At 45.8% G+C, this 27,342-nt stretch overlaps 1 long non-coding RNA gene across 4 annotated transcripts; it reads right to left on the bottom strand.

The window, feature by feature from the left end:
• Positions 1–505: 505 nt before the first annotated feature.
• On the bottom strand, positions 506–6,455 carry LOC112646442 (uncharacterized). 4 transcript variants are annotated; one of them, XR_004815719.1, is made up of 4 exons: positions 6,212–6,455; positions 6,046–6,137; positions 5,265–5,846; positions 506–952 (listed from the first exon to the last, which is right to left on the bottom strand). It is a non-coding gene; the product is annotated as an uncharacterized LOC112646442 (long non-coding RNA). The 4 variants fall into 4 exon arrangements; XR_004815720.1 differs by having other exon boundaries at positions 5,265–5,369; XR_004815722.1 differs by having other exon boundaries at positions 6,319–6,455.
• Between the last annotated feature and the right edge of the window lie 20,887 nt (positions 6,456–27,342).

The following is a 27,342-nucleotide window of genomic DNA, read 5'->3' as shown; positions in this document are numbered from 1 at the left end:
TGGAAACCTTGTCCGCTGTGCCACTATCTCCTGGCGTCCACCACAGGACACTTGCCCGCTGTGCATCTAATTAATCAATCGGCCGGCCAGCCCGTCGAGCAATTCAAAGACGGGCTCCCCCTGTGTCCTCAGTGATTAAGCCCTGGATGTGTGGAGACTAGAGACGGCCCCAAGCAGAGTTGACGCGTGACGGTCTGGGTCCCTCCCCTTGATTCCAAGTGGATTCTGCGACTGTTTGGTCAATAGAGGGATGTCAGTGGTGGCCCCTTTCCAACCCTTAAGACCCCGGCAGCTTCTCCTGCCTCGGGTCCCTGGGGAGCCCTGAGCTCCGTGTAAGTAGTCTGGGTGCCCTGAGCGACCGCCACCCAGGAGAGGCCACCAGCAAGTGCACGTCCGTCAATAGGCCCAGCTGCACCCGCCCTCCCAGCCATCCCGACAAGGCCCCGAGTCAGTGAATGAAGTCAGGCCTGACCCCCCTCTCCCCTCCAACCCCAAACAAGCCCAGCCACCTGGCAAATGCCACCAAGCAACCTTAGCCCATGCCACAGGGAGCAGAAACACCCAGGCCCGCCGAGCTGCGACGGGCGAGCCCTGCCTGGATCTCCGACTGTAATAAAATGGGGGTTGCTTTCAGCTGCTAAATTTCAGGGTAGTTTGTCAAGCAACAGTGGGGTAACTGCCATGGGACTCTGCAGCCAGATGGTCTGGGTTCAAATCCTGATCCTACCGTTTGTTCGCTAGTTGACTGACCTCCCGCGTGCGCATTTCCCTGAAGCATCAGTACTTGCCTGGTGGGATCCACACCCAAACGGTCCTTAGGGGGTGAAGTGAAATCCACGTCAAGTGCTTTGCACAGTGCCTGGCTAGGGACGCCGAATGATCCGAAGGCATCAGCTGATGTCGTCTGTATGCCCTTTGACACATCCTTCCAACGAGGAAGAGCTCCCCTTCCCTATGTACAGGAGGCAGGAAAGAAGAGGCTGCAGGCATTCAAAGCACACCACCCCCTTGCCATTAACTCCTCCGGCTGTCCCACCACCGAAGGGAAAAGTCCAAACCCATTATGATTTGCAAAGCTCTTGCCCTGCTTATGCACACCTCGCCGCCTCCGTCCCCATCTCCCCTCAAAGCCGGGTCACAGCCATCCCTGCACACCCACCCGCACCCACCCGTACCCACCCACACCCACCCGCACCGCTCCAAGGGAATGGGTCAACATCCCCCCACTGAGTTCTTCTGAGCACGGTGACTTCAGGCATCCTTTTTCCTTCCTTGGGATTCCTTTTGCATATTCTCAGTCTTCTCCAGCAAACACTTTATTTTCATAACGTAGTAAACATTACAAAAAACAGGAGGTGGCAAGTCCCTCTACTTGAAGACCGGGACACTATCTTACTTCTCGATCTTCCTCCTGGAATCTGCCTAAACCTCTTTCCTATTATTGAATGAAGGAAGGAAGGAGCTAGAAGTAGTGCAAAGCTCACTGTGCATATATTAAAGTGGAGTAGCCTACATTTATATACGAACTGCATTTATAAATGCAGGATGTAAATTTGAAAACCTCTCTTTTGTTTTCTTGATTTGGGGTGGTGGTGGGTTTGGATTTTTCGGGGTTTTTTTGTTTTTTTCAAAGATACTCATGGTGAAGCCGGTCTCTTTTCAAATGAAGAAACCCTTTCTGAAGTGACTAATCATTCTGTAATTTATTCTTTTTAAGGCCAGAATGCCAGAGTTTCTTAAAATGAGCTTCTTCTTCCGTATCTGTGTTTATCAACTAATGACAGGCTCTTAAACATTCATTTAGTGATGAGAAAGTTCCAAGACAGTGTGCTATGTTCTGGTTAGAAGAATTCAGCTTAGCCAAATATATATAAATTGCCTGCCCGCCAAAGGGAGAGGACCTGTCCGGGAATACTAAATCTGTGGGTACAGATTTGGGAGCACAAACGTTTCTTCTCGGGGACTGACAGTGAGCTGACTCTGTGTGGCCACGGCCCCCTGGGCCCTGCCCGGGCCTGGTGGAGAAGCACCCATCTTCCCAGACATCTTTGTCTCCCTCTGGGTCTCTCCCAGCTGCCTTGCTGGCTGGATTCAGAAGCCTTACATCTCCAACTCTTTCACAAATTCTCTAAATAGGTTACTAGTTCATGCACTGGATTTTCGTGCTCTCTTCGATTTACCAGCTCAGAGTAACCCAAATCAGGCCAGCCTGTGCGGGATGAAGTCAATGAGCATGGAAATTGCCTCTAGTACACACACAGGCTCTCCCAGAGCTCCTGTTTTGGATTCCTCTTGCATTAGCAACCGAAGGCGGCTTCTTCCAGCGCACAGCACCGCCGCCTTCCCCCTTCCCGCCCGGACGATCTCAGGAGATTTTAGAATCTTTAAGTCAACCCAACAGGCTTCTTTTCTGGTCATTTCTCATCACTTAGTCCTATAAATATTAATCACAAGCTTCATATTTTAAAACCTCTTTAAGCATATTAACTATTTAGCCACATAAATCAATCGTCAGCTAATCTTAGTGGTCCCTCACACTTTCCCAAGTTCCAGAACTTTCTACCTCAGCTACCAAACTTCACCCTTTTGCCACCAAAGTTATTTCATGCCTTTTCAATCTACCAGGCCTTTCTTTAGATGAAAAGGAACAGAGAAGGAAGGAGGGAGAGAAAGAAAGGGGGAGGAAAGGGAGAACAAAGAGAGGACAACGGGAGATGAACAAATTAGAAAGATAAACCCATGGGACTGGAGGATCAGGGACCTGTTTCTGATTCTCCAAACTGTCTTGGGCATCCTGAGCAAGCCGCTAAACGTCTCTGGGGTTGGCATGGGTTAGGAGGTATCTCTGGCATCTTCTTGCTAAAAACCCTATCCTCTCTACAGTAAATTCCAGAATTATCTCCTTCATACCAGAAGATCTTTCTAGAAGGATGCCCAAGGAGCACAGAGGTTGCTTTGCACTCACAGACTGCAAGATAGATCCATAGCCCTTGCTTCCAGACTCACTGGGGGAGTGAGCTGCTCTGTGGGCATAGTCTTTTTCTTTTCTTTTTAAAGATTTATTTGTCTGATAGAAAGGGTGCCTGCATGTGCGCAGGTGCTGGGGCGCAGGACACAGGGAGAGAGAATCCAAGTAGACTCCACACTGAGCGGGGAGCCTGACGCGGGGCTGCATCTCATGACCCTGAGATCATGACCTGAGCTGAAACCAAGAATCAGCTGTTTACCGACTGCTCCACCCAGACACCCCTGTGGACGTGGTCTCTGTAGTCCCATTTCTGTGCAGCCCATTTGCGGTTCAATTACCTTTCAGAGTGTACGTCCTAATTATGTAAAAACTATGCAGCCAACCTATGAGAACCTCCAGGAATCCTAGCAGCATTGATTGCTTCATACCAGCTATTTTGAGAAGGTGTCAGTGTTAGGGGAGGAAGTAACTCCGGCAACTAAGAGAGCGGAGTCAGACAGGCCATGGTTCAAATACTGGCCCCTGCAGGTGTTCAGCGTTCAACCAGGTGCCTCACCTCCCTGAGAAGCACTTCTCTCATCTGTAAAGCAGAGAGGCGTCTGCATGCTTCCTCTGGTTGTTATCCAGAAGAAAAGAGACAGTGCTACAACATGTACCGCTCTGCACCTGACTCATAGTTAGTGTTCAATAAATGTGAGCTTTTATTATTACCATATTTCCTCCATTCTGAGACACCATCGATCGGAAGTCAAAGCATCAATTTAATAACTTCTCAGGGGGAAAAACAATATATTAAACACACATTCCCATTTTAAGACATCACAATTTCAACAATATTAAAAGGTGAAAAGAAATGTGTCTTAAAAATCAATGAAATGTGGTCTTATTATTGTCACATTTTGGAACCATTCTAAGTCATTTGCTTGTTTACTTGCCTTTTTCCTGTTTTGTCTGGCTTTCCCCCAGGAGACATGAAGTTCCATGAGAATAAAGAACTAGGTCTTCCTTTCAACACTGTGCTCCCAGTGCCTAGTACAAGTGTCAACAAAATATTTGTGGGATAAGATGATTTAACATTACTTTAAGGGCAGCCCAGGTGGCTCAGAAGTTTAGCGCCACCTTCAGCCCAGGGCCTGATCCTGGAGACCCGGGATCGAGTCGCACGTCGGGCTCCCTGCATGGAGCCTGCTTCTCCCTCTCCCTGTGTCTCTGCCTCTCTCTCTGTGTCTCTCAAGAATAAATAAATAAAATCTTTAAAAACAAAGCACTAATATGAGGGGGCTACTGATTAAGATGCCACTAATGTTGGCATTGTTTCATATGATGAAACTTCTTCATATCCTCCAAAATCCCTTCCACTTAGTTCCTCCCCAGCCTTGGGAGAAAGGTTTGTTTGTCTGAATGTGTATTTGTTGAAAACTGGTATTTTCCTTGAACTCTATGCACAAGGAATGAGGGTGAAAGCAGACAAGTGCAGAGCATCTGCCACAACCACTGACACAGAGGTAGCAGTCATAAATCACACTCGAAATTCAACACAAAACAATGGTAGGGTATTGGTCCTCATCAGCTTAAAATATGCTGCCGGTTTGAATGTCCTTAGTTTCTGTAGATATGCACTAGACATCAATAAAGATCTATTTATGGAATCAACTAAAATGTGTCCTTTTAATTTGCAAACAAGAAAAATAAACACTGAGGTAATCTCCCCAGTGCAAATGACTTTTACTACACATTCAGAAATTTTAAAAAAATAAAAAATAAATAAAATAAACGATTCATCAACAATCAGTTTAAGGAGGGCCTACTATGTGTTGGGTGTGCCAGGTGCTGGGGTGGAGAAGCAGTCTAGAATAGTCTAGGATAAGGAAGACAAATGAAGGAGACACCGGGATACACACACCATTGTCCTATGTCAGGCAGAAAGAAGCACTGGCTCAGGGCTGTAGGGCCCCAAGGTAAGGAGCAGGAATGATCTTAAGGAGGAGAGAATGTCAGTCCCATCAGACTGACTGGAAGTAGAGGGGTCTCTGATTTTGTGTCACTCCAGCTCCTTCAGATGATTCCCGGCTGCATAAACCAAATCCTGTGTCAGGGGACCTGTCAGACTCCAAGAGATACTGTAGGGGCTTATCAAAAATGAAATGGTTTCTCATTGAGAGGAAGCAAAGTTCATTCACTCAGTTGCCTTGCAAGTGACGGGGCAGGTAATTACACAAATACAAGCTACTTTTAACTTATCATGAAACAGTAATTCTCAAATAATTAACCTAAACAAGAAATTGGGTCCACTTACCCCAATCATGAGGAACTTGTTGGACAAGAGCTTGTTGTGGGGTGTCCTCTTCTTTAATGAGGATGAGGATGATTCTTTACAGTGCCCAGGAAGCAGCCACAGTATCTAAACAAGGAAACAAAAGGAACTGAGTGAAGAAGAAAACCATAAGCCCAGCCCTCAATAGGTCAAGGTTGGACTGACCAGATAGACATGATGAGTGCTGGGAGGTCAGACTAGGCTTCACAGAGCCTGGAGCAGGAAGTGTTGTTGGAACATGACAGCCCTCGGTTGGTCTTCAACCATGAGAAGAAATTCAATATTGGCAGAAAGAGAGGAAGGCCATACCAGCCTTGGCCAGCGCTGGAGTAGCAAAGTTGCTAATCTAATGTGGCACCAGTACACAGACATGAACTCAGTAATGAAGAGGGAGATGTTGGCAGGAGCTCGTTTAAGGTGGAGCCTGATTATACAAGGAGCTCAGAGTCGTGTTGTTTTGCTTTGCTTTGTTTCAATTGTATTGAGGATGAAAGTTTTGAGCAAAACAGTGATACAATCGGTTGTATGTCTCAGGAAGACTATTCTGGTGGTACCGAGGTTCGGCTGGAAGAAATGAGGAATGTGGGAAGGAAAGACAGTTATTGCAAGAGTTCAGGCAATGGGTGACAGGGTCAGATCTCAGAGACTGAGAAGGTGGATGGCTGGGCCTTGGAGGTCAACTGGATGAAGAGGAAGAGGGACAGGAAAAACACCCCGGCCTGCTAGGGTATTAGAATGAAGACTGTTAGCCCCTCATATTCACCTAAAGGAATGTCCTGGGACTCACGGCATCGCTCTCCATGATGGCCACGTGGAAGTTCCCCAGTATCCAGGACACAACAGCATACCATGCAGCTGTAAGAAGGAAAGATCTCCAATGGAATGATCAACATGAGTGAAGGCACAAACCAGCCTGTCCAAACACTCACCAAACCAACAGAAGAAGCAGAGTATATACTGTATCATTCCATTTGCCATAAGTTCAAAACCAAGCAAAATGAATTTATGGTGTCCAAAGTTATAAGACAGATCATACTTTGGTGGGGAATCATGGCAGGTCCTGACGAGAGAGAACGCAGGTAACCATGGGGTAAGTTCCGATGTTCCATTTCCAAGTTCTGGTTACTCAGGTATGTTCACCATGTGAAAATCCATCCGACTGTATTTGTATTATCTGTGTGCACTTTTATGCAAATACAAGATACTTAAAGTTAAAAACCTACAAAAAATAAAATCATCTTTTATTTGCAGTGCCTCCTGTATGTACAGCACTAAAGCAATGTCAGTAACAACAACAACACCTTTTATTTTGGAATATTAATCCCTATGTGCTAGAAACTGGTAGGTGCTGACTGCAACCTCGTGAGAACAGTTTTATTTTATTTTATTTTTTTAAGATTTTATTTATTTAGTCATGAGAGACAGAGAGAGAGAGGCAGAGACACGGGCAGAGGGAGAAGCAGGCTCCCCACGGGGAGCTTGATGCAGAACTCGAACCCAGGACCCCAGGATCACAACCTGAGCCAAAGGCAGATGCTCCACCACTGAGCTACCCAGGAATCCCACATGAGATCATTTTTAAACCCCTAGCTAAAAACAAGGAAACAGAGGTTCTGAGATATTTAAATAATGCCTAAATCCACCATCTTTCTTCTGAAACAGCCCCTTACTTTGTGTCAGGATTCCACAAGTATTCCAAGAAACGTGACTGCAATTATTCTACTGTAGGCATTGAATCTGCTGTGTCCACACGATCCTACTTTTCCAGCATAAGCTGGATCTGTCCCCCCTCGTACTTCCAAACATTCAGGTTATCAATGAACTATTTCAGGGCTTCACATCATGCTTATTTCCACCTCTCTCATGCTTAATTCCAGACCTCTCCAGCAAACACCTTCCTTATGAAGTTTTCAATCAAACAAATGAATTCAACCCAGAAAAGCAAACACATTTTGGATAGAACAGTCATCTTTTTTAATCAGTTTTTGTGTTTCCTATATAAACCAGCAGCCCAGAGGTACTATTTCTGAAAGCATTTTGTAATGGAAGATTTTAGCCGAGTGCTATTTAGTATTATCGTTATTATCCCTGTTATTAATAATAATGATTTATAGAGCAGTTGGAAGAGGCAGTGCTATTTAGAAACTAGGAACACCAAGCCTGATTTGATACTTAAGCCAGCAAATGGAATAGGAGGAGAAGAGGCAAGAGGAGAAATTAAAATAGACGGCTCTATCTTCAGACATCTACCTACAGGGACCAAGAAGCAGGTGATATGAAGGAAAAAGTCTACAAAAATGGAGCCCAGGGACATTTTTCTCCACGAGGTCACCACCTCAAGAGATGCGATCTGCCAGAACTCACAGAGCCTGGCCAAAAGCCGTAGCACCTTGACGAATTCACTTCCGACATGTCATGACCCTGGAGAGTTTTCAACATATTCTACAGACACAGATGCGTGTGACCTTTGCAAGAACGCTGTGGGGTAGACAGGGGCGGGCTAACTTCACATCTCCACCCCTACCGTGCTGGTGAAAGCACTAAAATTCGGGAGCAAAGCATCACAGGACAACATCACAGAAAGCCACCCTGGCCACGCTACCACGGGAGGTGACCCCAGGGGCCATCTCGTCAGGTGGTTCACAGCCATCACTGACTAAGAAAGCTGTGGGAGAATTTTGTGATGGTTTAAGACTCCTGAGCCTCATTCCAGGACTGAGGGGAACCCAAGAACGTATAATTCAAAGAATAAAACTCCCCAAAGAACTCGTCATAGAAACAAAAGAACTTGGGTCTTCAGAACGATAGAGTCTTTGGAGTGTTGCAGAAGACAAATAAATCAAAAACTCTCACCTGGCATCCCGGCGAGTATCCAAACTAGCAACGATGAAGAGAATATCCCAAAAGCTCAGAGAGAAGAAAGGTATTCTCTTCAATGGGGCAGTAATCAGATTCACATCAGTTCTCACCCTTTGAGGGAAAATGTATTTCAATTATACACCCAGACAGCATACGTGTAAAGATACTAACACTTCTGCAAAGAATATTTTCTGCAAAACAAGAAATGAAATTGAGAATATGCTTCAGCCAAATGAAAAAGAAATCCAAGAGAAATAGAAAGGAGTCCGGGAAATCCAAGGAAAAATAGAAACGAATCCCAGAGGGGAGCAAAATGAAACCTCAGGATGACAAGTGTGCAGCCAAAATCAATCAGCGCAAATGGAAACAGGAAGTCGGCAGGTGCCGGAAATAACATGTGTGAGAGGGAAGTAGATTCCGTCCTTTCAGTGGTAACAGCAAAGAAGCTGCAAGTCCCTCATGGGACCACGAAGGCAGAATTTTCTGTGTCAGTGAGAAAAACTAAAGGAACCCCTTGGAAGAGACAAACACATACAGTTGGCCTTGAACAACATGGGGCTTGGGGGCGCCAACCACCCGTGCAGTTGAAAATCCACGTATAACTTTGGACTCCCCCAAATCTTTTTTTAAATAGTTAAGTCTTTTCCTTTTCTTTTTTTTTTCTTTTTTTTTTTTTATTGGAGTTCAATTTGCCAACATATAGCATACCCAGTGCTCATCCTGTCAAGTGCCCCCATCAGTGTCCGTCACCCCATCCCCCTGTCCCCCCCGTCCCCCCGCCCACCCCCCCTTCCACCCCCTTGTTCGTTTCCCAGAGTTAGGAGACTCTCATGCTCTGTCACCCTCACTGATATTTTCACTCATTTTCTCTCCTTTCCCCTTTATTCCCTTTCACTAATTCTTATATTCCCCAAATGAATGAGACCATATAATGTTTGTCCTTCTCTGATTGACTTACTTCACTCAGCATCATCCCCTCCAGTTCCAACCACATGAAGCAAATGGTGGGTATTGGTCGTTTCTAATTGGACTCCCCAAAATCTTAACCTCTAATGGCATTCTGTTGCCGAGAAGCCTTACCAGTAACATAAGTATATTAACTCACATCTTGTATGTTGTATGTATCATGTGTTGTGCTCTTAACAAAGTAAGATAGAGCAAAAAAATGTTATTAAGAAAATCCTAAGGAAAGGAGAATATGTTTATAGCACTGTTCCATGCTTACAGAAAAAACTCTGCATACCAGTGGACCGCACAGTCCAAACTCACGGTATTCAAGGGCCAGGTGCACGTGAAAGGCATGGACTGAGTGTGAAAAACAAACGCAGGTGTTCAGTGGGTGTAGGTAAAGGAAGGAAGTTGTTAGGTTTTCCCACCTTCCTTCAAGTGGTGTGAGTTTGAAGGCACAGCCTTGCGCTTGCTTCCTCGAGTCCAGCCCGACCAGGTGGCCAGGTGGGTGCCAGGGGGTGGGGGTAGGGGGGCACTGAGAGGCCACAGAACATACTGGCTCTGAGCAAGAGGTCTGAGGTCACAGGCTGGGCCCAAACTCTTGCCTCTGCCGCTTACTGGCTCCATGACCTTGGAGAGTTACTTAACCTCTCTGTGCCTCCGCTCTCTCCTCCTCACAGGACTGTCACCTACCTCACAGGACTGATACACAGATAGAAGAATCCAATATAGGTAATGTATTTCGAATGGCAATTCACTCCACATAAGCACGCAAAGAGTAGCTGTTATTATTGTCGCAATATTAAAATATAGAAAGAGTGGTTGGGTTGTGAAGTAAAGGCCATTCTCAAAATTAGCCTCGACAAAACTTGGAAGACAAAAACAGAATTAAATATCATAAAATCAACATAAAAATTGAGAGGCGAAAAATAAAGACACAGTTGACACGACGAGAGGCAGGAGAGAGACGCTACAGGAAGAGGAAGGGGGTTGCTAATTCCTTCACCTAAGACGGAAGTATCTAAATTCTGTACAGACTAAACAGATGAAGCAATAAAGAGTTTTAACCCTAAATATATAATCTGAAATGATTTAATTAATAAATTAATTTTAATCCTTTTAAGTTTATTAATTTTTCATTGATTATAATTATATATTTTATCTACATATTACATATACTTCTATATAATTTATATCCTACTTATGGTTAATTATAATTATAATGAATAATTAATCCATTAATTTAAATGTAATTTAAAGTAATAAAGCAAACACTAAACATGATATTTATAAAGTCAGAAAAGCAGGTGGTGGAGAAGGAAGGTGAAGTGGGAGGTAATGACTGTTGACCTTTGCAGGATGCTTATCATGGGCCAGACAATGTGCTAATCGCTCTACATATATTATCTCAATTAATCCTATAACAGCCCTATAAGTTCAATACCTTTGCTATGATGATGCCCGCTTCCCAGGAATTTGAGGCAGAGAGAGACTAGGTAGGTCGCCTGGATCCCCAGACGAGTCAGAGAAGGGCAGTCCCAGCCTCTGCTTTCTGGCACCTCTACGAGAACGCATCCTCCAGAGTGGGAAGGTAGTGAGAGCGGTTTACAGATAGCACCTAGCGTTAGGGAGGCAGAGGAAAAATCAACCACTATCGTGGCATGAAGAGTGTCCCACAAAATGTCACGTCTACCCAGGACCTCCAAAAGTGATGTTATTTGGAAGTAAGGTCTCTGCAGATGTAATTGAGATGAGGTCATACTAGAGATGGGTTGGTCCTAAGGCCAAGGCCTGGGGTCCTCATAAGAACAGGAAAAGAAGGGGCCCCTCGGTGGCTCAGTCGCTTAAAGGTCGGCCTTCGGCTCAGGTCACGATCCCAGGGTCCTGGGAGAGAGCCCAGCTTTGGGCTCCCTGCTCAGCGGGGAGTCTGTTTCTCCCTCTCTCTCTCTCTCCCCTTCTGCTTGTGCTCACTCTCTCTCACAAATAAATAAAGTCTTTAAAAATAAATAAAATAGGCATGCCTGGGTGGCTCAGCGGTTGAGCATCTGCCTTTGGTTCAGGGCCTGATCCTGGAGACCCGGATCGAGTCCCACATCAGGCTCCTTGTGAGAACCCTGCTTCTCCCTCTGCTTGTGTCTCTGCCTCTCTCCCTCTCTGTCTCTTGAGAATAAATAAACGAAATCTTTTAAATAAATATATAAATAAAAATTAAAAGGAATATGAGGTGATTTGATTTAAAAAAAAATGGGGAGGAGAAAACAGGGAGACTCACAGGGAAGAAGCCCATGGGACAACAGAGGCAGGCGTCGGAGAGGCACAGCTACAAACCAAGGAACAGAGATTGCCGGGAGCCACCCGAAGCTAAGAGGAGGCACTAGGGGTTCTTCCCTAGAGCCTTAGAGGGAGCGGGGCCTTGCCAGCACCTCGACTTCATACTGACAACCCTCGGAACTGTGAAAAAGTACATTTCTGTTGTTTCATGGCCACCTGGTTTGTGGTAATTTGTGACAGCAGCCTTGGGAGACTGAGACAACTACCCAAAGCCTTAGAATAGAAATGGTCAAGATCATTGGAAAAAGGGAGAATTGGACCCTATAGCTTTCTTTACTTTTTGCTTTTTTTTTTTTTTTTTTTTTTTTTTTTTAATGATAGGCACACAGTGAGAGAGAGAGAGAGGCAGAGACACAGGCAGAGGGAGAAGCAGGCTCCATGCACCGGGAGCCTGACGTGGGATTCGATCCCGGGCCTCCAGGGTCACGCCCTGGGCCAAAGGCAGGCGCTAACCGCTGCGCCACCCAGGGATCCCTACTTTTTGCTTTCTAAACATCTATCATGTGCTACTCTCTGCGGTAGGCAGACTCATAGGGGGATCTCATGACGCATCCTTCTGGGTTCACATGATTGTGTAACTCCCTCCTTTTGATCTCAGTGGAACCTGTGACTGGCTTCTAACCACTGGAATATCCCACATACAAGATGTCACTTCCATGATAGAATTATTTAAGACTGTCATGTCAGTCTTACAGATCCTCTCCCTCCCTGGCTTTGACGAAGCAGATGGTCGGGTCGAGGAGACCCACATAGGGAACAGAGGCAAATCTCCAGCCAACAACTACTTCGGCGCTGAGAATGTTCTCTGACTCACAACCAGCAAGACACTGAGGTCCCCAGTCCAATGGGCTGAAGGGAACTGAACTCTGCCAACAGCGACACGAGCTTGGAACCATGGCCTTCGCCGTCCGAGTCGCAGCAGAAACGCCACCCCTCTGAACCCTCCACCATTGCCCTGTGGGACCCTGACTCAGCCAAGCTGTGTGTAAACCCCTGACCCACAGCACCTGGTAAAATAAAGGTAATAAAGGCCTGTAGTTTTAAGCCACTAGAGTTGTGTAAAATTGTCACGCATCAATAGATAACTAATATTCGCCTATAAATAAGAAGAGTAATAATACTAAGACTCCGAAGCTTGCTATCGTTAAACATTAAGACAAATTATTTTGATGATCAGTTGGCTTTGGGGACAGCTCCCTCATGAAACAAATAAGGAAACCAAGGCACAGAGAGGTGGAGAGGCATGGACAGGTTCGCCCGGGTCATTAATGGAAATGTCAAAAAAAATTTTGAAAATTAAAAATAAAAAAACTGAAATATGACTGAGGCACACTGGTCCCCATGGACGCTACATGCTCCATCTTGCTGCTGCCTGCAGAACAACTGGAATAAAAGGTGGGGAAGGGGAGTAGCAAAGAGCAAGATAATTGCTCAAATCAAGGGCAAAGATTCAGTTTTGCCTTCGATTAGATTCATGGCAAGCTCTGTTCCCAACATTCACCCCTAGTTCCTGGGAGGGTAAATGTGTGAAACAGGCACTTATTAGACAATTTTTTTTTTGACAGCTGCTGCCTTTGCAATTACTGTGGTATGATTTTTTTTTCTTCTGAATGGCTCCAGATTTGTTTTTGCCTGAGCTGAGGTGGAAAATTGAGAAATAACAGATTCAACAATAATTGACTTTATTAGGAATATGAATGTATTACACATGCTGTATATTAAAAACTCATTGCTTTTATATTGGCCCCGCACACTCTACGCTACGTTTATGGTTCCCTGGTCTCTGGTGTTCCCCCTTCTTTACGGTTCCCATCAGCTTTATGTTCCTCATTCCCTGTCATGCGGAGGAAATAAATGGTTAAAAATCTAAGTGCTCATCAGACACAAGCCAGAGTTCATAAATGAAAGTGGGCAGGCTTGGGTAATTTAAGATACTGCTGTGAGCTGGTGTTGCCAAAAAAATGATGCACTTATTGAACCATAAACAAAAGCAATTAAGATGAGCTGTTGATTACTGTGGAGAAAAACTCCCCAACAGCACAGAGAAGCGGGCCTCAGAGGGAGTCTCATTTGCATAAGCATCTCTGGAATCCTGGGATGTCCCAGGAGGGTTGCAGGAGCCCCTTTTGCAAAAGGATCCTGGTGTCTCACGGGAAGAATCCTGAGAAAGCCCCTGGAACCTTCTGCACAAGGAATCACAGCTACCAGGCAAAGAAGGGAGCAGAAGGTTGACTGTTTCTTTAGAGCAGCGCCAGGAAGGAAGCAAGTCCCTCTGAGGTAGTTTGAAGGCATCAGACTCGTGGCAAACCACAGCTGGAACATAATGCTGTTGAGTTCTACGTGGCAAAGCATTGCCTCAGCCCGACCTTTGAGAGCTCCCTGGAGAAGGCTAGGACCTGGGAGAGGGGAGGGAGTACCCCTGGTGCAACCTTTAATGGCTGGACCGTCCCAGGTTGCACAAAATGGAGCTCTGATGGGAAAAGCTGAGCAAAAGAAGCCTGGATCAACAGCTGGCAGAGAGCACCTGCTGACGCCCGGCTGCAGAAGCAGCAAGAACCACAAAAGCAAGGATGTAACTAAGCTGCCAAAGATGCAGAGGTGGTTAGGAACCTGGAAACAAAATGAGGTGCCCGGTCTGGACAAACACACAGCAATGGCCAGCCCCCCGGCCCCCCAGCTCCAAGCCCTTAACCACGCCCACCACTGGAGCAGGACGCACAAGATCACAAAGGAAATCTGTGAACACTGTGACCCTGTTATCATCTCTCTCTGAGAGTGGAAATTCTCCACTGATTATGGAGAGCTGTACCTAAAAGTCCCCAAGAACAAGGCGCGTGGTCGATGCTTGACAATTGTTTACAGAGGGAAAAAGAGAAAAGGAGGAATGAGTGGATGAACAGATGGAGGGAATGCATCACTGGGAGAGAAGTTAAGGTCAGGATTGACATTTAGAGTCGCCTTGAGGAGGCAGAGAGGGTGGAAAGAGCACGCCAGGGCAAAGCGCCCTGAGACACATCTTAAGTAGTGAGCAGGAGCAAGACAGGCAGGAGAAGAAAAATGAGCATCCAGCCAGACAGATGATGTTGGGTCAACTCAACCCTTCGCCTCCTGTCAGGAAACTCTGCGGGCACACATTGCAGCATGCCGATCAGTCACAGCGAGCAGTGATTGGCATCTGCGAGCCTAGCACCTACGAGAAGACTGACATTCAGGCAGACAGGTCCAAATGTCACCGGCCAAAGGCCAGAGCACCTGGCAGGCTGGCTCGGGCCACTCAGACGGGTGAGGTGACGGTCAGACCAACGCAACCACCCTGAGTGGTGGTTGGAAATTCACTGCCAGCGGCCAGTTCATTTAACCAGGAGACATATCTGTGTTGGTGTATATGAGGTGATAAAGGCGTGGGGGCCCACGGAAAGGAAATTAATGGGTGGAGACCTCCTACTTTCCACCCAGGGCTTAACACCAGCTTGTGGAACAGTCAGCACAACTCAAGTAGGGGTGATCAGCTCTGTTTTACTCATAAAGGACCTCGGGCTCTGATAAAGTCAATAGTCTTTAAAAATTCACACGGGTGATAAGAGATAGACCCAGGATCAAATCGGGATTGCCTGAGCCATGGAAGTCTTGTTCTTTCTACTAACTCTCTGCTTTTGACATCGGCACCGAGAGGCACAGAGATACGTGAGGCGAAACGTTTTCCAAGGCAAAGAAGCAGAGGTAAAGCAATTTTAAAAACGTCTTTCTGCATATTGCTGTTGCCATTCTGCAATTACAAGGGAAATAATTCATGAGGCCGATGGAGAATACGATGGTAGGCAAAAGGAGCAAGAAGAGAAAGGAGTATCGTTTCTGCACTGGGTTTGTACTCCGCCCTGAAGCCACGATAGATCACATGGAGGCTGAGAGGGAGGCCTTGTTTGTGGCAGAACCAGGGTCCCGGAGCAGACTTCCAAGTGTCACTGGGAAGGTAGTATCGTTTATGTAGAGGAGCACGGGCATCTCTGATATACTGTGCTAAGCGAGGCAAAAATGGCAAAGGACTCGGTGACCCAGGATTCACTCAACAAACATTGCTGAGTGTCGCATCAGCTGCCCTCATGCCGGCCTACAAAAGCCTGTGGGAGGAAGTCCTGTCCACACAGCTGTCAGGCTCCAAGAGGAGGACAGACATATGGGAAGACAAGGTCATACAATTATGCTCTTTTTGGGGAAATGTGCTTCCAAGACCAAATTTGTAGGACTTTGAGAATTAATTCATTAAGTCAATAAACATCTATTGAGTGGCTCCCTAAGGACAGGCCACTGTAGGCTCGAGGGTAGATAAGTGAGCACAACAGACGATAAAGTCTCTGGTATTGGTTGTATTCTGGGAAAGTGTATTCTGGGAAATTATATTCTGTCTACATCCAGTCTTGCCACATTTCTTCTCTATGAGTCTATCAGAATTGTCCTTGTACCTCCCACCTCAGAGAAGCGGGTGATAGGGATCAAGAGTAGGGTTTTTATACACGGGAAGCTTTCAATTTAAGTTCCAGATTATCACATCCTAACTAAGAGATCCCCTAAAATCAGAAAGTTGCAAGGTTTTTTGTTTTTGTTTTTTTTTTTTGTTTTTTCTTTTTTTTCTCCCTTGTAACACTGGTGACAATGATCTTTCCTTGCAGGGATTTTAGGAGAGTTCATTTGAATATACTCACATCATCTAGCCTGATGCATAGACAATGAAAATAGAAGTTTCTGTTCCCTAGTTGAGATTTCTCTCTGCCCCAGGGCCAAGTTGCTATATCAAACTGTAAACCCCACATGCCCGCTTTCGGTTATAATTATGTCCACACAGCAGCTCCTACATACTGTGGACATCTGCACTATTTGGAAATACTCCTTAGTTTATACCATCATGGCACATAGGAAACCCCAAATCATTAACTGTAGAAGAGAGGGATAAAGGAAGGGGGGAAGTAGAGGCAGGGACCCAAAATAAAGTGTATCTCCAGTCAGAGACAATGAGTACACTCCCCATTAGCCCAAGTGTGATCTAGTAGAGTAGGAGGAATGGCTTTGGGAAGAATTTTAGGAAGTTCCTTATCTGTAGGTCATGTTGAGATATCAGGGCTGAGAAAAAGGAAGCCCCAGCATTGTCCAGTTTCTGATCTGGGCTACAGGGTAGAGAACAGTGTTACCTAGAAACGCTCACTAGGAGGGAGGCAGAAGTGTGAGCTGCTGCTTTGTTCAATTCGGTATGTCTGATGGACAGTCGGGGGTGATAGCAGCTGGAGCCACATAGAAGCCTCTGCACGTCATGGAAGCCTGGGCTTCCAGATGTGGGAGTCATTGGAATGGGGGAAGTATCTGTGGCCGTGAGAGTAAATGAGATGACTGCGGGGTAGGTAGCAGAGCGGGAGGAGGCCATTGAGGGAAGAAGCACAGGAACGTTGCTGTTCAATCTCAAACGTGGAAGTAAAGCCAAGGAAGTGAATACAGAGGAGGACGCAGAGCTGGAGACCGAGTTCTCTGGAACTGAACTGGTCCAGCAGATGTGAGTCAGCGTTGGCATCAGGACCAAGGACAGAGAACCATGCCGCGTCCCCTCCCCTCCCCCACAATGGGCAGGGTGGGCACCCCAGTAGCTCCCTGGGACACAGCCCTCTCCAGGGGTGGAGAGAGAGGGACCCTACGTTACAAAAGCGGCCACTGGCTCTGCCAGAAGAAATGCCACATTGGAGGAGAGTCCCAGCCCCAGAAAGGCAGGGGATTCGCAGCGACCAAGAGCATGCCCAAGATGGACGGCTCTGGGGAGTATGCACTGCGTTCCCTGGGATTTTCTGGATAGTTCGTCCTTCCCCTCCTCTGTGAGGTAGAAATGCTTCAGAAAGAAATCTACAGTTATAAATTCTCTAGGTTCCTTCTTACCCAGTCAGGCAAGATTGATGGGCTGAGCTGGTTTGACACAGAAGCAATTGGGAATATCATTATTTGCCTTGTATTTATCTGCATTTATGTTAATAGCTTTGTTCTTGATCAGAGTAGCTACTAAACTTAGGGAAAATGTTTATTGCACTCAAAGTTTCCCTATGATGAATTATGTGGGAGTCACAGAATAGCCAATGCACACAACGTGAAGAAAACATTTCCTTTTTTTTTTTTTTTTTTTTTCTGCTTCTGATCCCAACGGCACAGGCCTCCTGCATACTTGGGACCAAACCAACTCAATTTTTCACATTCTGCTTTGTCATCTGATTGATTTAATGCTTCTTGTGGTCAGACTTTGCAGAGAAAAAGAACACGCATACAATTTCTCTCTCTGGCATGAGCTCTTTCTTGCTCTTTTTTTGACGGGCAATTTCATAAAATCACAGGGCTGGGAAGGACCTTTATGTGCATTTTTTCCTAACTCCTCACAGTACAGAAGCACTTGGGAGAAAAAAAGAGACAGAAAGAAGTAACTTTTTTTGAGATCTTTCCCAGGTGAGGCAGTGTGCTCAGAGGCTTCACTTATTATATTAGCCTACTTTATCTTCACGACACTTTCTTACCCCCATGTCGAAGATGAGTAACATCGAGGCTTGGAGAATTAGACCACAGGCTGACAAACTACTGCCTGGGGCTGGAATCAAGCCCACCTTCTGCTTGTGTAAGTCAAGTTTTCTTGGAATGCAACCATATTCATTCATTCATTCATTCATTCATTCATTCGTTTATGTATTGTCTGTGGCTCCCGAAGCTATAATGGCAGAGTTGAGTGGTTGCAACCAAGATCATTCAGCCCACAAAGCCTAAAATATTTACTCTCTGACTCTTTACAGAAAAGGTTTGCTAACCTCTACTGGAGTCAACTGCCCTGGTCACAGATGGTAGGTGATTATGTTTGGTAAACACCCTATTCTGTTCTGTTCTGGGTGACTCCAGATCGTCTGTCTTTCTTCCCTATTACTGCTATCTTGCTCACAGTGTCCACCTCATGGAGGACAGACCAGTTCAGGTGGCCCCTCAGAACGTTCTCATCCAAAAACATACTCACCTACCTCCAAACAAACCAGAAAGACTTCCTGTAGCAAACTACAGGCAGCGGTAAGGATGTACCTGCTCGGAAGGCATTTGAAAAATAGAGATTTAGGTTCTTCTTTACCCTTCGCCTCACAGTGGGTTTCGCCTCTTCTGTCTTGCACAGAGGAAGCCAGAATGGATATTAGTTTAATAGCACTTAGTAAGAATTTTAATATCTTTCATTACTGTGTCTATCAAGGAAGACTTCCTGGAAGAGGTAGAATTTGATAGAAGGTTTTCATACCACAGGTCATGTAAGTTTCTCAAAAAGCTTCTGGAGGAAATGAGAGGAGGTGAAAAATAATTGTGAAGACCGTCAACCCTTCAGAAAGGTGATGCTAAAGTAAGGGGACAGTGTTAGGAGAAGACATTCACGAGTTCTTCCAATGTGTACAACCCTTCAAAAGGAGTGTAATTTTTTGAGATGAGGGAAGAAGGAACCCTCAAATGTGAAGGGACTCACCCAGGATCTCATAGTTTACAAGACAGGATTTGAATTTGGGTCTGGATGCAAAGCCCATTCGGTTTCCCATGTACCATTTTTTAAAATGAAGCCAGCCTGCAAAGAAGTAACTCTCAGAATTGATCCATACCTGTAATGTTCACATTTTCTCAGGATTTCTCAGGATTAGCTTTCTTAGAGATGAAGTAAACTTGAGTGAACAGAAAGCGACCAAAGGTAGACATTTCTGGTCCTGATGGTAGTGAGAAATCTGAAGATGAGAGAAAAGAGGAGTGTAGCAGAGAAAGGGGCTGAGGAGGGAAGGAGGGAAGGGAACGGAAATGGAGGGGAAAATTTTTTTAAGTGGAGTCTCTCTAGACTGGGAGACCTTGGGAACCAATCAAATCTCAGAGGAGACCCAAGAGAGACCGAGTGAGGTCCATCCATGGAGGCCAAGTACACAAGGCAACAAAAGAGCAACACATCTGACGTTGAGGATCTCATTTGTGATGTAATCTCTCATCACATGTGACCTCATGTGATTAATCAGGGAATTTTAAAACATCAGGCAAAGAACGGAGTTATGGGTCATCTGGTCTGGTCTTTCATCCTGACACCTCCCTACAACACCCATCAGCAGGGATGCCCAGACCCTACTTGATTATCTCTAGTGGCAGGAAACCTAAACCCCACAGCCCAGGCAGCTCAAGTAAGACCTATAATTTCCCTGTGACTTAAACCAATCGATTCCAATTATCCCCCGAGGAGATGATCAGGACACATGAAACTACCGTCTCGAGTAAAATTTCTTAAAGTATACAAAGACAGCAGGTACCCTTAGGACTGTCCTCCCGAAGTAAACATAAAAATCACCACTTACAGATGCCTTCTATGTAGACTAGATGCCTTCCATGTATAGATGCCTCACCGGAAGCTTAAATGTTATATCCCTAAGAGGTATTCATGACTATCTCTATTTTATCGGAGAGAAAACAGAGGCTCAGACTCCAGAAGGAAGTTCCCCATGATAACATCACCAGGGAGTACAAGACACAGATTTCCAACACAGGTCATTCTTTGAATTCCACGTACCTCCTGACACCAGGATTTTGAACCCTCTCAGCATTATGATAATTTCACTACGGACTTTAAGAAGTAGAAAAGTGTAAGTGGGCATATTTTTATCTGTTTTTTTTTTTTTCATTATATTGACATGGAAGAGAGAAAGTAGGTGACGAGTAGAATTGAGTCAGAGCTATTTAAGAAAGACATCTGACCAGCTGAAGAATATCTTCTTGTAAAATAACTTCTGAGGTTGCGTCTGATGTTGAAAATACAATCAGTGGTACGTGTCTCTGTAAATCCAGGTAAGAAATTCACCAGTTTCCCGTGAAGAGTCCATAAAATCGTATTTCCTTACATTTGTCAAACAGTTGGGAATATATACCTCACAATTAGATAAACTTCTTCCCTTTGTCATTTTAAAATCAATAACATCCTTAAGATGTATTTTCCTGATAATCTCCTCTAATAAAAAGTGTCAGAAGAGGCAGTTTCATGGACCATAACTTTACAGACAATGAGATTAATCAAGGTGGATATGTTTGCACAAATGGCTAGGAGTTTGCAAGCCTCCAAGGTCAAGAGACAGATACCAACTATAAAATTTTGGTTTTAAATGGCACCATAAACGCCAACACCAGTTACAAATTTCCAGGTTTTCTTCCTTCGGTTCTTTGGCCCCAACACCATTCCAAATTAGGAACTGGCCTTCTGTGAGCCTATTAGTGTGGTTGTAACTCCCGTGAATTCTTTCTTTGCAACAACTTCCTTGTGTTACAGATGAAACCATCCACCACCGCAGGAGCTGAAGTCTGACTTCCAAAGGCCCAGGGCACCCACTGTCTGACACACACTCACTTTCTGAATATTTTAAAGACAAGGGGATTAGGCACTTCAAAAATAACAGACCCTGCTTTGCATGAAAATATAATACGTTTCCATCTTAATGATGTTAAAAGAATAGCTTGTTATCACCAAGCATCTGAAGAAAAAACAAATTACACATGCAAATGTTTTTTGGCTAATTAATTCAATTCTGAAGATAAAATTGGGACAGTACAGAATTTCAAGCAGATTCCTAATAAGTTCTGGAATCCAGCAATTTTTAACTGGGATACCAGACCATCTATTTCCAGGAGGTGAGGTTTCTTGCAGACCCTTCTGTTAACATTGATTCATTCCAGTTTTGCGAAAAGCCTCAATGTGCTGCTTAGTTATTTGTCCCATCACTCCTGTGGTGTAAAAATTTCAGGGTCAAAATTTAGACTAAAGGGGTGGAAATTCTAGCTGCCTTGTGCAAATTGAACTACCTCCCAGAAAATGACTTGCTTCATCTATAGCAGTGATATAAAGATGACATTATAAAACCTACGACAGTTACACAATTAAACCGGTCTTTCAATCTGAAAGCCCAGCTCCATTTGAAATTAGTGGGAAGAGCATGGGTTTGGAGGCACACAGATCTGGATTGAATAACAAATCTGCCACCTATTTGCTACTTGAGAGGAAAAAACACAGTTACAATCCCTAAAACATTACTGATCTTTTCATCTGTAAAGTGGGATTAAAAATGTCTACTCTCAGGGGTTTTTTTTTTTTTTTCTTTTAATTGAGAATTAGAATCAAAAATGTATTTGCATTGGAGAAAAAAAATCTTTACAATCCTTTTTTAAAATGAAAGCTGTGTTTTATATCTGTTTGCTCCTAATTTAAAAAAGTAAAATCTAAAAAAAAAAAAAAAAGTAAAATCTTTCTGTCATGAGACCAAAATCCCTTGAAAATCACAAAAATCTTGAGGACTTCCATAAGGCATGGATAGAGGAAGTGATTAAGTTTGTCTCATCCAGAATTTAGGAATGAAGGAAGCCTCTAGATTATACAGACAGAATAGAAACGATCTCAGAGCTTTATATACAATAAATGCTCAAGAAACATTTCTTTCTCTTGTAGAGGCATTATTTCTATACTATAACATCCCAGTTTGTTTAAATACCAGGAAGTTCCCTATCTTATTATAGGAGTACCAAATCTCTACAGCCCATGAGCAAAGAAAACAGTTTTTACTCTGTACCTAATGGTGGGCTCCAGTCACTTGTCTGGAAGCCTGGGAGGAAGAGCATATCTACAAATGGGACATAAAGCGTGTGGCACACAGTTGCCCTACCCATGGCCCGGGAAGACACTGCCAAAGACAGAGCCGCCCAGCACTCCAGAACTCCACGTGGCTAGGAAACTGAAGTTGGTGTGAGAGATTAAACAAATTTCCCATTATTCACGTGTTTCAGTAGAAGAGGGACTTCCTGGGTTTCTTGGCAGAGGGTGACCACTCTGAATGTCCCTCCCTGCTAGTGGGAAGAGGAAAATACTGCGGGTCACTGGGCTGGGAGATTTGTATGGAAAAACCTGTCCAGACCACGCAAGTCAGAGGTTTAGCATGGAGTCAGGAGAGATAAGGACCACTTGAGTTGATGTCCAAGAAAGGAGCTGACAACAAGGCAAAGAGACAACAGAACCAAGGAACAGGTCAGGTCAGGAGGAACCAATGGGACACAGACAGGGAGCCAAGACAGAGCAGTGAGCCCAGAAGGGGCCCAGCAGGGGCATGCGACCAGGCCATGCCATGCAACATTTCTCAGGTCTTGAGGCCCTAGCCCGGGAAGGGGGTTGAGAGGAAGCTGCCCAGAGCTGGAGAGGTAAAGGGAAGATGATGGTCTGGACACCTGTGAAGGAGCCACAGGCATGAACAGCCAGCACTGGGGGCCCGCCCAGGGGTGAGGGCCTGAGTGACTCATAGAATAGCTGTACCCTAAAGGACTTTTCCTTCTCATAGAATGTCTTTTTTATTTACCCTGGGCTGAAGGCAGGTGTTAAACTGCTGAGCCACCCAGGCGTCCCTAGAATGTCTTTAAAAAAAAAAAAAATTTATTTGTTTATTTTAAAGATTTTATTTATTTTTTTGAGAGAGAGAGCATGCACAAGCGGAGGGAGGGGGAGGCGGAAGGGGAAGAACAGAGGCAGAGGGAGAGGGAGGATCATGACCTGAGCCGAAGGCAGATGTCTAACCTACTGAGCCATCCATGCACCCCAAAGAGTGTCTTCAATTGTGTGTCTCTCCAGGAACAACCCAAGGACAAGCAAAAGCCATACTTCCAAGTCAAGTGCATAGAAGCCACTTTGCTCTTCCTGTTGGTGAAAATGCAGCTGATGAGCCACAAATTCCTGCAAACGCTACTGAATGAGTCCAATGCGAGCACAGAGGCTACCTTTCCCCTTTCTAAAATACACCAATATCTCTTCCCTAGAATGTTTCTGAAACCCTCTGGCTGACATTGAGCTTTCTGAGCTTCAGTCTTCTATCTATCAAGTGGTGAGAACAATGTTGAGATGGAATTTCAGCTGGAATAGTGACCCATCCCGGCTGTCTGGTTAAGCAACTCTGAATTCTGGAGTTAAATTGGACTCGTTTATTTTGGCCCCGATTTCAGGATCTGTGAAATTCAGCTCTGAAACAGACTTATCTAGGAAATAAGGCCACCCATGGTCTGAGGCCCCTCTTGGACTTGAGTGTTGACTACATGGTAGGCATGGCCAAGAGTATTAGATAAATTACCTCCTTTTAACAACCCTACCAATGACTACAACCGCTTATTGTCTTTTAACAAGGCCACTGAGAGATGGCAGTAGCGTAACTTGCCCAAGGTCACCCAGCTATAAAGTGGTAAAGCCAGTTCAGACGGTCCCTGACTTAGAATGTTTACAACTTAGGATTTTTTTTTTTTTAAAGATTTTATTTTTTTTATGATAGTCACAGAGAGAGAGAGAGAGAGAGGCAGAGACACAGGCAGAGGGAGAAGCAGGCTCCATGCACCGGGATCCTGATGTGGGATTCGATCCTGGGTCTCCAGGATCGCGCCCTGGGCCAAAGGCAGGCGCCAAACCGCTGCGCCACCCAGGGATCCCAGGATTTTTTTTTTTTTAACTGTACAATGGTGTGAAAGCGGTTTGCATTCAGTAGAAACCATACTTTTAATTTTGATCTTCTTCTGGGCTAACAGCATGTGGGATGACCCTCAACCATGATGCTGGGCGGCAGCAGGAGCCGGAGCTACCAGGCAGCCACGGATGGGATCACGAAGGTAAACGAGCGACACGCAACCATTCTGCACCCCCACAGCCATTCTGTTTCTCGCTTTCAGTACAGTATCCAATAAATTACAGATGTTCAGCACTTCGTTATAAAAAAAAGGCTTCGTGTGAGATGATTCTACACAACAGTAGGCCCACGGTAAGTGTTCTGAGCACGTAGGTGTAAGGCAGGCTAGGCTAAGCTATGATGCTTGGTAGGTGGGGTGTATCAAATGCATTTTCAACGTATGGTATTTCCAACTTTACAGTGGGTTTATCGGGATGCCACCCCCCCCCTTAAGTGGAGGAACATCTGTATCTGGATTTAGGCAGTGACCCCAGAGCCGAAGCTCTAAGGCTCTGTGTATACCTCACTGGTAGTTGGGGGAGGTGAATGACTTTGAGAGTTTCAGTGGAGAAGGGAAGGGTTGATTTCTGTAAACCCTGGTCACAGCGTTCTCCTTGATGCTGAGATTTAGACACCATCGTGCAGGGGAACTGAGTTAGCAGAGTTGACTACACGTGAGTCAGACCTATTCTTATCTTCTCCTCCATATGATTCCGGTCCCTAAGGAGAGGTTAGAGGGGAAGAGAAGACCCGAGACCAGGACACTGGCCACCTGACCGAGCCCCCCTGGGTAAGAGCCAGGGCCTGGATTGTCCAGGCTTGGCCCCATCTCATTTGCTTGCATTGATTTGCAAATGCCCAAAGCCGCACCCATGCAGGATGGGGGGTGGGGGTGGGGGAGACAAGCTCGTCATCCTTGCTCTTTAATTCCTTTTTTCATCTTCTTATCTCAAGTTCTTTGGTAATGCTCGGATTTCAAAGGAAATATTTGGAAAGATATCTGAGGACTGGATGCGTTCATGTTTTACACCAAATGCTTTCAACATGAGAATCCGCCCAGTCGTATCTAATAAAAATATCCTTCCTGAGCTGGTACCAGGAGGTTTCATTAAAATAGCAGTCGATAAGCAGAGCTGATTTGGCACCAGGAGGTAAAAAAGTCATCGGCATATCAGGCCTTTGGAATTCAAGAATACAGCTGAATCTAGGCCCTTTTTCGTTGTCTTAGGACCATATCCTACATCTTGCCTCATCAGGTACAGAGGAATGTACTCATTCAAACAGTACTGAGCTGTCAACATGAGAGAAGAATTGGAGATCTTTTCTCTGTCCATCATGCCTGAGGCAGAGAGACCGGAAATGGTTTCTCTGATGCCCCAGGATGTGGGACCCCTCTGATGCCCCAGAATTAAAGTTTCTATGAACTCCCCGAGGGGCTTCTTCCCAGGGCTTCATTTTCCTGGGCCCGATTGCCAGATCAACGAAAAAGTCACAACAGGGGCGCAAATAAATAACTCCAAACATGTCCGTTCCTGTATTTTCATCTTAGGCCTATTGGCTAACAACATAGGTCAGGTCTGCTAGGTGCTGGCGACCAGAATTCAACAGGGATCTCAGCTGCAAAGGCTTGCCACGCAATCAGGGAGATTAGGAAACCATCCCTGCCACAAGGAAATCGAAAGGAGGAAGGAATTCTTCACGGCTGGAGCTAGGTGGCCTATGGAATGCTTCCTGGAGGAAGTGACAGCAAAGTCAGGCCTTGAGTATAGGGGACACCTGGGCCTCGGAGATGGGAGAGTCTTAGCAGAAGTTAAGAGGATGCGTGACAGGGGCTCTGGCTGGACAAGGGACATACTTACAAGTTCAGGCTGCCCTGAGTTAAAGGTGCGTGGAGCCACGGCTGGCAAAGTGGTCCCAGCCCAGTAATGGGCCTCTGCTATCTGGCTGTAAGTTTGCTCATTAACCGGCATATGAGGAGGCCCCTCCCAGCACTGATCATTTCTCTCTCTCTCTCTTTTTTTTTTAAGATTTTATTTATTTATTCATGAGAGACACAGAGAGAGAGAGAGGCAGAGACACAGGCAGAGGGAGAAGCAGGCTCCATGCAGGGAGCCCGACGTGGGACTCGATCCCAGGACCCCGAAGGCAGATGCTCGACCTCTGAGCCCCCCGGGTGCCCCGGCGCTGATCATTTCTAACACCATTCCGGAAACAGTGGAAACCTTGGGGTTTCGCTAAGGCGGGGGGGGGGGGGGGGGGCGGGGGGAAGGTACGGAGAGGCTAGCAAGCAGAAGCATCCTTCGATCTCTCAAATTCTTCGAGTCTAATTGCGAGCCTCGCGCCCCTTGTCTCACGGCCTTTCTCCCTCCTCTACCTGGGGCTGCTCTACACGCCCAGCCCCGCCGCTGCCTCTCGGGGCTCCCGGCGCCCCTGCACCCGCCCTGGCCCCACCGGGCTCAGGCTGCTGGTGTGAGTCACGAGGGTCGTGTGGGCCAGGAGGCGCTGGGGGCCACCACAGCCCTGGAGCCGGCCTGGGCTTGCACCTCCGTCCTGCCACCTGTCCCGCTGCGCGGACTCGGGGGTGGCCAGCCTCCGTGTGCCTCCGTGTGCATCTGGGGTGTGGGGGACCAGAACACCCGGCTCACAGGTCTTACTAAAATCGCCCAGGTTTAAAAAAATAATAAATAAATAAATAAATAAATAAATAAATAAATAAATAAATAAATAAATAAAATCGCCCAGGTTCTCAGAAGGAAACCGAGGCCCTAGAGATCGGGGTGGAGCAGGTTTGGGGAGTTGGAACGTGTAGCCTCCCTGGGGCTTGGCACAGACGAGGTGATTTTATTGCGTTTATTTTTCAACTCGGCGTTCCCTGCATCTAGCAACTGTGCTGAACACATGAGCAAATTTTCCAAAGTTCCTCCAGGTCGGGCTACCACTTACCAGCTTTAGGGCCGAGCACAGCCCCAGGAAGACCCCGTGACCCCCACCTCATCAGGGGTGCAGCCGGCCCGGGGCCAGAGCGGCCAAGCCTGTGCTGGGCACCCCAGACACACATGTTGCAGGTTATGCCTGGGACTCGTATTGCTACGGAAATACCATCCTTCAAAACATTTTACTTTTTTTTTTGTTTCCAGTACATGAATTAGGTCTTAAAAAAAATAGAAGAGAAAAACGGGAAAAAAAAAAAAAAAAGAAAAGTAACTGATCTGTTTTGTGCCGGAGCTGTCTGGTCTCTCCAGCACTTAATCCAGCGGCTCTCATTGTCTGGGATCAAAGCGCCTTCCCCGCGCGGCTTTGTTCTGCTTGGAGCAGAGGCAGAGGCTGAAAGGAGACTCCTCCGGGCTGCCCGCCCCTCCCTTCCCCGGAACTTCCAGAGAACAAAGAGACTTACAAGG

The sequence above is a fragment of the Canis lupus genome, chromosome 5, assembly GCF_003254725.2.
Source record: "Canis lupus dingo isolate Sandy chromosome 5, ASM325472v2, whole genome shotgun sequence".
In the NCBI taxonomy this organism is placed as follows: domain Eukaryota; kingdom Metazoa; phylum Chordata; class Mammalia; order Carnivora; family Canidae; genus Canis; species Canis lupus.
This window is presented reverse-complemented; position numbering and strand designations above follow the sequence as displayed.